Here is an 11116-nt window from a genome sequence, read left to right on the forward strand (position 1 = left end):
AGAATTGTATTAACCGGAAACTTAGTACATGTGCGAATACATAGATAAATAGAGTGTCCCTAGTATGCCTCTACTTGACTAGCTCGTTAATCAAAGATGGTTAAGTTTCCTGACCATAGACATGTGTTGCCATTTGATGAACGAGATCACATCATTAAAGAATGATGTGATGGACAAGACCCATATGTTAGCTTAGCATTATGATCGTTTAGTTTTGTTGCTTTTGGTTTCTTCATGACTTATACATGTTTCTCTGACTATGAGATTATGCAACTCCCAAATACCAGAGGAACACCTTCTGTGCTATCAAACGCCACAATGTAACTGGCGATTATAAAGATGCTCTACAGGTGTCTCCGAAGGTGTTTGTTGAGTTGGCATAGATGAGATTAGGATTTGTCACTCCATGTATCAGAGAGGTATCTCTGGGCCCTCTCAGTAATTCACATCACTATAAGCCTTGCAAGCAATGTGACTAATGAGTTAGTTACGGGATGATGCATTACAGAACAAGTAAAGAGACTTGCCGGTAACGATATTGAACTACGTATGAGGATACTGACGATCGAATCTCGGGCAAGTAACATATAGATGACAAAGGGAATGACGTATGTTGTTATGCGGTTTGTCCGATAAAGATCTTCGTACAATATGTAGGAGCCAATATGAGCATCCAAGTTCCGCTATTGGTTATTGACCGGAGATGTGTCTCGGTCATGTCTACATAGTTCTCGAACCCGTAGGGTCCGCACGCTTAACATTCAATGACGATTTGTATTATGAGGTATGTGATTTGATGACCGAAGTTTGTTCGGAGTCCCGGATGAGATCACGGATGTGACGAGGAGTCTCGAAATGGTCGAGAGGTAAAGATTCATATATTGGAAGGTTGCATTTGGACATCAGAATGGTTCCGAGACGTTCGGGCATTTCTCCGGAGTACCGAGAGGTTACCGGAACCCCTCGGGGAAGTTAATGGGTCTTAGTGGGCTTTAGTGGAGAGAGGGAAGAAGGGCCACGGGGTGGCGCGCACCTCCCCCCTGCCCAAACCGAATTGGACAAGGGGTGGGGGCGCGGCCCCCTCCTTCCTTCTCCTTTTCCCTCCTTCCTTTCCCTCGGGTGGAAGAAAGGATAAGGGAGGGCCGAATCCTACTTGGACTAGGAGTCCAAGTAGGACTCTGATAGCCCACAAGTATAGGGGATCGCAACAGTTTTTGTGGGTAGAGTATTCAACCCAAATTTATTGATTCGACACAAGGGGAGTCAAAGAATATTCTCAAGTATTAGCAGCTGAGTTGTCAATTCAACCACACCTGGAAACTTAATATCTGCAGCAAAGTATTTAGTAGCAAAGTAATATGATAGTAGTGGTAACGGTAGCAAAAGGTAATGATAGTAAAAGTAATGTTTTGGTATTTTGTAGTGATGATAGCAATAGCAATGGAAAAGTAAATAAGCGAAGAACAATATATGGAAAGCTTGTAGGCAATGGATCAATGATGGAGAATTATGCCAGATGTGGTTCATCATGTAACAATCATAACCTAGGGTGACACAGAACTAGCTCCAGTTCATTGATGTAATGTAGGCATGTATTCCGAATGTAGTCATACGTTCTTATGGAAAAGAACTTGCATGACATCTTCTGTCCTACCCTCCCGTGGCAGCAGGGTCCTTATGGAAACTAAGGGATATTAAGGCCTCCTTTTAATAGAGTACTGGAACAAAGTATTAACACATAGTGAATACATGAACTCCTCAAACTACGGTCGTCACCGGTAAGTATCCCGATTATTGTCACTTCGGGGTTAACGGATCATAACACATAATAGGTGACTATAGACTTGCAAGATAGGATCAAGAACTCTCATATATTGATGAAAACCTAATAGGTTCAGCTATGAAATCATGGCACTCGGGCCCCAGTGACAAGCATTAAGCATAGCAAAGTCATAACAACATCAATCTCAAAACATAGTGGATACTAGGGATCAAACCCTAACCAAACTAACTCGATTACATGATAGATCCCATCCAACCCATCACCGTCCAGCAAGCCTACGATGGAATTACTCACGCACGGCGGTGAGCATCATGAAATTAGTGATGGAGGATGGTTGATGGTGATGACGATGGCGACGGATTCCCCTCTTCGGAGCCCCGAACGGACTCCAAATCAGTCCTCCTAAGAGGTTTTGGGGCTTGGCGGCGGCTCCATATCGTAAAACGCGATGATTTCTTCTCTCTGATTTTTTTCTCCCCGAAAGAAAATATATAGAGTTGAAGTTGGAGTCGGAGGAGCTCCAGGGGGCCCACGAGGTAGGGGGCGCGCCCCCCACCCTCGTGGACAGGTTGTGGGCCCCCTGGCCTTCATCTTTTTCAAGGATTTTTAATATTTTCCGAAAAGGTATTCCGTGAAGTTTCAGGTCATTCCGAGAACTTTTGTTTGTGCACATAAATAACACCATGGTAATTCTGCTGAAAACAGCGTCAGTCCGGGTTAGTTCCATTCAAATCATGGAAGTTAGAGTCCAAAACAAGGGCAAAAGTGTTTGGAAAAGTAGATACGACGGAGACGTATCAACTCCCCCAAGCTTAAACCTTTGCTTGTCCTCAAGCAATTCAGTTGATAAACTGAAAGTGATAAAGAAAAACTTTTACAAACTCTGTTTGCTCTTGTTGTTGTAAATATGTAAAGCCAGCATTCAAGTTTTCAGCAAAGATTATAACTAACCACATTCACAATAACACTTAGGTCTCAAGTTTACTCATATCAATGGCATAATCAGCTAGCGAGCAATAATAATAAATCTCGGATGACAACACTTTCTCAAAACAATCATAATATGATATAACAAGATGGTATCTCGCTAGCCCTTTCTGAGACCGCAAAACATAAATGTTGAGCACCTTTAAAGATCAAGGACTGACTAGACATTGTAATTCATGGTAAAAGAGATCCAGTCAAGTCATACTCAATGTAAACTAACAATAATGAATGCAAATGACAACAGTGCTCTCCAACTGGTGCTTTTTTAATAAGAGGATGATGACTCAGCATAAAAGTAAATTGATAGGCCCTTCGCCGAGGGAAGCAGGGATTTGTAGAGGTGCCAGAGCTCGGTTTTGAAATAGAGATAAATTGTATTTTGAGCGGTATACTTTCATTGTCAACGTAACAACTAAGAGATAGCGATATCTTCCATGCTAAACACATTATAGGCGGTTCCCAAATAGAACGGTAAAGTTTATACTCCCCCTCCACCAACAAGCATCAATCCATGGCTTGCTCGAAACAACGAGTGCCTCCAACTAACAAGAGTCCCAGGGGGAGTTTTGTTTGAAATTAATTTTGATTTAGTTTGCATAAAGCATGGGACTGGGCATCCCGGTGACTAGCCATTTTCTCGTGAGTGAGGAGTGGAGTCCACTCCTTTTGAGAATAACCCGCCTAACATGGAAGATACGGGCAGCCCTAGTTGATACATGAGCTATTCGAGCATACAAAATAGGATATTTATTTGAAGGTTTAGAGTTTGGCAGATACAAATTTACTTGGAACGGCAGGTAGATACCGTATATAGGAAGATATAGTGGACTCATGTGGAATAACTTTGGGGTTTATGGAGTTGGATGCACAAGCAGTATTCCCGCTTAGTACAGGTGAAAACTAGCAAAAGACTGGGAAGCGACCAGCTAGAGAGCGACAACAGTCATGAACATGCATTAAAATTAATCAACACCGAATGCAAGCATGAGTAGGATATAATCCACCATGAACATAAATATCGTGAAGGCTATGTTGATTTTGTTTCAACTACATGCGTGAATATGCGCCAAGTCAAGTCACTTAAATCATTCAGAGGAGGATACCACCCTATCATACCACATCATAACCATTTTAATAGTATGTTGGCACGCAAGGTAAACCATTATAACTCATAGCTAATCAAGCATGGCACAAGAAACTATGATCTCTAGTTGTCATCGCAAACATGTTTATTCATAATAGGCTGAATCAGGAACGATGAACTAATCATATTTACAAAAACAAAAGAGGTCACGTTCATACTAGCTTTTCTCATCTCAGTAAGTCCATCATATATCATCATAATTGCCTTTCACTTGCACGACCGAACGATGTGAATAATAATAGTGCGCGTGCATTGGACTAAGCTGGAATCTACAAGCATTCAATAAACAGGAGAAGACAAGGCAATATGTGCTCTTTTGTCAGATCAACAATAATGCATATAAGAGCCATTTCAACAATTTAATTGTGATCTTCTCCTATCGACCCCCAAAGAAAAGAAAATAAATAAAACTATTTACATGGGAAAGCTCCCAACAAGCAAAAGAAGAACATGAAATCTTTTTGGGTTTTCTTTTTAATCATTACTAAAAACATGGAAAGTAAACTAATTAAAAGCTACAGCTAATTTTTTTGGTTTTTCTTAAGGTTAATTAAACACACAAGAAGAAAGCATAAAAAGGAAAAAAACTAGCATGGAAGATACAATAAAAAAGTATGAGCACCGACATCTAGCAATGAGTGTGTGAGCATAAATGTATTGTCGGTGAGAAATACATACTCCTCCAAGCTTAGGCTTTTGGCCTAAGTTGGTCTATGGCCACGGCTGGCCTGGCGAATATCCATAATAGTAGTTGGGGTCGTACTGCGATGAAGAAGACTCTGACTGCCACTGGTTGGCAATCATCTTCGGATCCCACTGGTAATTAGACTGACGTGGAGGATCAACTTGTGGTTCCGGCTCTGGCTCTGTGGCTGATGTAGGGTTCCGATAGGCGTGAATAGCCTCCAACGGAATAAGGTACTGTCCTGCAGATAAATCAAATAAGGAAGGAGCAGACAGGGTAATAGTCTTAGGATGATGTTTATCAAAGAACAATTTGTATTTAAGCTCTCCTTCCCTATTCTTCACAATAAAATCATGTGCCACCATACTCTTATAATTTAACAAACACGAGGCAACACTTTTTCTTCCTTCTCATAATGCCTAATAGGTATGTTAAAATGTGCAGCTAGGCGTGAAGCATAGATGCCTCCAAAGATGGGGCCCTTTGTACGGTTCAGACTTAACCGTTTAGCAATAATGCCGCCCATACTAACAGAGTTATCACTGAATAAACCGTGGAGCAAAATAATAATATCAGGAACACTAAGGTTTCCACAGTTTCCGCGACCAATTAAGCAACGACTAGCAAATAATGCAAAATAGCGTAAAACAGGAAAATGTATGCTAGTGATTCGTGCATCGGAAACCTTCCTTGTTTCTCCTACAGTGATGGTATCAATAAACCCATCCACATCCTCGTGATGTGGTTCCTCTGTCTTGCCCTCGAAAGGGACCAAACAAACCCGACAAAAATCATAAAGTGACATCTCCTTATGCTCATCATATAAATAAAACTCCACCGTAGGTGGTGAGCTCCTAGAATGGAAATGAAAGTTTTGCACAAAGATATTTGTGAGTAAGAGATACTGAACGCGTTGGTCATGGAGGAAAGCGGTAAGGCCTGCATTTTCAGCCAATTCATAAAAATCTTCATAAATCCCGACTTCTCTCAAGAATTCATCGGAAGGCCATTCACACGACCGAACCTCCGCGGTGCGAGGCAGATTATACTTGGGCTTCTATGCCTTTTCCTTCGAGCTTCGGCTCAATGAGCCCCTCAAAAGTCTCTTCATCATTTTCTGAAAAATTCTGAAATTTTTAATAACTTCAAAATAAAAGTAAACCAAACTCAATAATATTGATAGCAACTACTCCTACAAGTGCCTATAGCCTATATCATGCATCAAAACTACTTGGAACCATATAAATTTGACATGCAAGCTCAAAACCTGGTCACCTAGGCAGCACAAATTTGCAATGAATAAAGCACTAGAACAAAAACTAATTGGGCCAATGGAGGAGTCACATACCAAGGAACAATCTCCCCAAGCAGTTTTGTGAGAGGTGCTTTGAGCAAGGAGATCGAAAATGGCAGCAAAACAATCTTGGACTCGGGTTTGAGCTAGTTATTCGTGTTTGTGGGAGGAATAAGGAGTGTGTGGGTGAAAGGATAAGTGGAGGAGGGCCACCGTGGGCCCACGAGGCAGGGGGCGCCCAGGGGGGTAGGGCGCACCCTCCACCCTCGTGGCCAGGTGGATGACCCCCCTGTTGGAAATATGCCCTAGAGGCAATAATAAAAGCATTATTATTATATTTCCTTGTTCATGATAATTGTCTTTATTCATGCTAAAATTGTGTTATCCGGAAATCGTAATACATGTGTGAATAATAGACACCACCATGTCCCTAGTAAGCCTCTAGTTGACTAGCTCGTTGATCAACAGATAGTCATAATTTCCTGACTATGGACATTGGATGTCATTGATAACGAGATCACATCATTAGGAGAATGATGTGATGGACAAGACCCAATCCTAAACATAGCACAAGATTGTATAGTTCGTTTGCTAGAGTTTTCCAATGTCAAGTATCCTTTCCTTAGACCATGAGATCGTGTAACTCCCGGATACTGTAGGAGTGCTTTGGGGTGTACCAAACGTCACAACGTAACTGGGTGACTATAAAGGTGTACTACGGGTATCTCCGAAAGTGTCTGTTGGGTTGACACGGATCAAGACTGGGATTTGTCACTCCGTATGACAGAGAGGTATCTCTGGGCCCACTCGGTAATGCATCATCATAATGAGCTCAAAGTGACCAAGTGTCTGGTCACGGGATCATGCATTACGGTACGAGTAAAGTGACTTGCCGGTAACGAGATTGAACGAGGTATTGGGATACCGATGATCGAATCTCGGGCAAGTAACATACCGATTGACAAAGGGAATTGTATACGGGGTTGCTTGAATCCTCGACATCGTGGTTCATACGATGAGATCATCAAGGAGCATGTGGGAGACAACATGGGTATCCAGATCCCGTTGTTGGTTATTGACCGGAGAGTCGTCTCGGTCATGTCTACATGTCTCCCGAACCCGTAGGGTCTACACACTTAAGGTTCGGTGACGCTAGGGTTGTAGAGATATGAATATGCAGTAACCCGAAAGTTGTTCGGAGTCCCGGATGAGATCCTGGACGTCACGAGGAGTTCCGGAATGGTCTGGAGGTGAAGAATTATATATAGGAAGTGCAGCTTCGGCCATCGGGAAAGTTTCGGGGTCACCGGTATTGTACCGGGACCACCGGAAAGGTCCCGGGGGTCCACCGGGTGGGGCCACCCATCCCGGAGGGCCCCATGGGCCAAAGTGGGGAGGAGAACCAGCCCATAGTGGGCTGGTGCGCCCCCTTAGGCCCACCCCATGCGCCTAGGGTTGGAACCCTAGGGGTGGGGGGGCGCCCCACCTTGCCTTGGGGGCTACTCCAGCCCTGGCCGCCGCCCCCCTAGGAGATCCCATCTCCTAGGGCCGGCGCCCCCCTAGGGGAGCCTATATAAAGGGGGGGGCGGAGGGGGCAGCCAGACCTTGAGTCTTGGCGCCTCCCTCTCCCCTGCTACACCTCTCTCTCTTGCAGTATACGGCGAAGCCCTGCTACTGTGACGCCCTGCATCCACCACCACGCCGTCGTGCTACTGGATCTTCATCAACCTCTCCTCCCCCCTTGCTGGATCAAGAAGGAGGAGATGTCACGCTGACCATACATGTGTTGAACACGGAGGTGCCGTCCGTTCGCGCTAGGATCTCCGGTGATCTGGATCACGTCGTGTACGACTTCCTCATCCCCGTTCTTTGAACGCTTCCGCGCGTGATCTACAAAGGTATGTAGATGCAATCCAATCACTCGTTGCTAGATGAACTCATAGATGGATCTTGGTGAAACCGTAGGAAAATGTTTTGTTTTCTGCAACGTTTTCCAACAGTGGCATCATGAGCTAGGTCTATGCGTAGTTCTCTATGCACGAGTAGAACACAATTTGTTGTGGGCGTTGATGTTGTCAACTTTCTTGCCGCTACTAGTCTTATCTTGCTTCAACGGTATTGTGGGATGAAGCGGCCCGGACCAACCTTACACGTACGCTTACGTGAGACCGGTTCCACCGACTAACATGCACTAGTTGCATAAGGTGGCTGGCGGGTGTCTGTCTCTCCCACTTTAGTTGGAGCGGATTCGATGAAAAGGGTCCTTATGAAGGGTAAATAGAAGTTGACAAATCACCTTGTGGCTTTCACATAGGTGAGAAAACGTTCTTGCTAGAACCCTATTTCAGCCATGTAAAACTTGCAACAACAATTAGAGGACGTCTAACTTGTTTTTGCAGCAAGTGCTTTGTGATATGATATGGCCAAAGTTGTGATGAATGATGAATGATATATATGTGATGTATGAGATGTTCATGCTATTGTAATAGGAATCACGACTTGCATGTCGATGAGTATGACAACCGGCAGGAGCCATAGGAGTTGTCTTTATTTTTTGTATGACCTGCGTGTCATTGAGAAACGCCATGTAAATTACTTTACTTTATTGCTAAACACATTAGCCATAGTAGTAGAAGTAATAGTTGGCGAGCAACTTCATGGAGACACGATGATGGAGATCATGATGATGGAGATCATGGTGTCATGCCGGTGACAAGGTGATCATGGAGCCCCAAGATGGAGATCAAAGGAGCTATGTGATATTGGCCATATCATGTCACTATTATTATTTGATTACATGTGATGTTTATCATGTTTTGTACATCTTGTTTACTTAGAACGACGGTAGTAAATAAGATGATCCCTCATAACAATTTCAAGAAAGTGTCTGTGCACCATTGCGACAATTCGTTGTTTCGAAGCACCACGTGATGATCGGGTGTGTTAGATTCCGACGTTCACATACAACGGGTGTAAGACAGATTTACACATGCAAAACACTTAGGTTGACTTGACGAGCCTAGCATGTACAGACATGGCCTCGGAACACAGAAGACCGAAAGGTCGAGCATGAGTCGTATAGAAGATACGATCAACATGAAGATGTTCACCGACGTTGACTAGTTCGTCTCATGTGATGATCGGACACGGCCTAGTTAACTCGGATCATGTTATACTTAGATGACTGGAGGGATGTCTATCTGAGTGGGAGTTCATTAAATAATTTGATTAGATGAACTTAATTATCATGAACTTAGTCTAAAATATTTACAATATGTCTTGTAGATCAAATGGCCAACGTAGTCCTCAACTTCAACGCGTTCCTAGAGAAAACCAAGCTGAAAGACGATGGCAGCAACTACACGGACTGGGTCCGGAACCTGAGGATCATCTTCACAGCTGCCAAGAAAGATTATGTCCTACAAGCACCGCTGGGTGACGCACCTGTTCTCCCTGCAGAACAAGACGTTATGAACTCTTGGCAGGCACGTACCGATGACTACTCCCTCGTTCAGTGCGGCATGCTTTACAGCCTAGAACTGGGGCTCCAAAAACGTTTTGAGAGACATGGAGCATATGAGATGTTCGAAGAGCTGAAAATGGTTTTCCAAGCTCATGCCCGGGTCGAGAGATATGAAGTCTCTGACAAGTTTTTCAGCTGTAAGATGGAGGAAAATAGCTCTGTCAGTGAGCACATACTCACTATGTCTGGGTTACATAACCGCTTGACTCAGCTGGGAGTTAATCTCCCGGATGATGCGGTCATTGACAGAATCCTCCAATCGCTTCCACCAAGATACAAGAGCTTTGTGATGAACTTCAATATGCAGGGGATGGAAAAGACCATTCCTGAAGTATTTGCAATGCTGAAATCAGCAGAGGTAGAAGTCAAAAAGGAACATCAAGTGTTGATGGTGAATAAAACCACTAAGTTTAAGAAAGGCAAGGGTGAGAAGAACTTCAAGAAGGAAGGCAAGGGAGTTGCCATGCCCGGTAAGCAAGCTACCGGGAAGAAGCCAAAGAATGGACCCAAGCCCGAGACTGAGTGTTTTTATTGTAAGGGAAGTGGTCACTGGAAGCGGAACTGCCCCAAATACTTAGCGGACAAGAAGGCCGGCAAAACAAAAGGTATATGTGATATACATGTAACTGATGTGTACCTTACTAGTACTCGTAGTAGCTCCTGGGTATTTGATACCGGTGCAGTTGCTCACATTTGTAACTCAAAGCAGGAGCTGCGGAATAAGCGGAGACTGGCGAAGGACGAGGTGACGATGCACGTCGGGAATGGTTCCAAGGTCAATGTGATCGCCGTCGGCATGCTACCTCTACATTTACCTATGGGATTAGTTTTAAACCTCAATAATTGTTATTTAGTGCCAGCTTTGAGCATGAACATTGTATCGGGATCTCGTTTAATTCGAGATGGCTACTCATTTAAATCCGAGAATAATGGTTGTTCTATTTATATGAGAGATATGTTTTATGGTCATGCTCCGATGGTGAATGGTTTATTCTTAATGAATCTCGAGCGTAATGCTACACATATTCATAGTGTGAATACCAAGAGATGTAAGATTCATAATGATAGTCCCACATACTTGTGGCAGTGCCGCCTTGGTCACATAGGTGTCAAACGCATGAAGAAGCTCCATGCAGATGGACTTTTAGAGTCTCTTGATTACGAATCATTTGACACGTGCGAACCATGCCTCATGGGTAAAATGACCAAGACTCCGTTCTGAGGAACAATGGAGCGAGCAACCAACTTATTGGAAATCATACATACTGATGTGTGCGGTCCAATGAGTGTTGAGGCTCGCGGTGGCTATCGTTATGTTCTCACCCTCACTGATGACTTGAGTAGGTATGGGTATATCTATTTAATGAAACACAAGTCTGAAACCTTTGAAAAGTTCAAGGAATTTCAGAGTGAGGTTGAGAATCAACGTGACAGAAAAATCAAGTTTTTGCAATCAGATCGTGGAGGAGAATACTTGAGTCACGAATTTGGCACACACTTAAGAAAATGTGGAATAGTTTCACAACTCACGCCGCCTGGAACACCTCAGCGTAATGGTGTGTCCGAACGTCGTAATTGCACTCTATTAGATATGGTGCGATCTATGATGTCTCTTACCGATTTACCGCTATCTTTTTGGGGCTATGCTTTAGAGACTGCCGCATTCACTTTAAATAGGGCTCCGTCAAAATCCGTTGAGA

The sequence above is a fragment of the Triticum dicoccoides genome, chromosome 1A, assembly GCF_002162155.2.
Source record: "Triticum dicoccoides isolate Atlit2015 ecotype Zavitan chromosome 1A, WEW_v2.0, whole genome shotgun sequence".
Lineage (NCBI taxonomy): Eukaryota > Viridiplantae > Streptophyta > Magnoliopsida > Poales > Poaceae > Triticum > Triticum dicoccoides.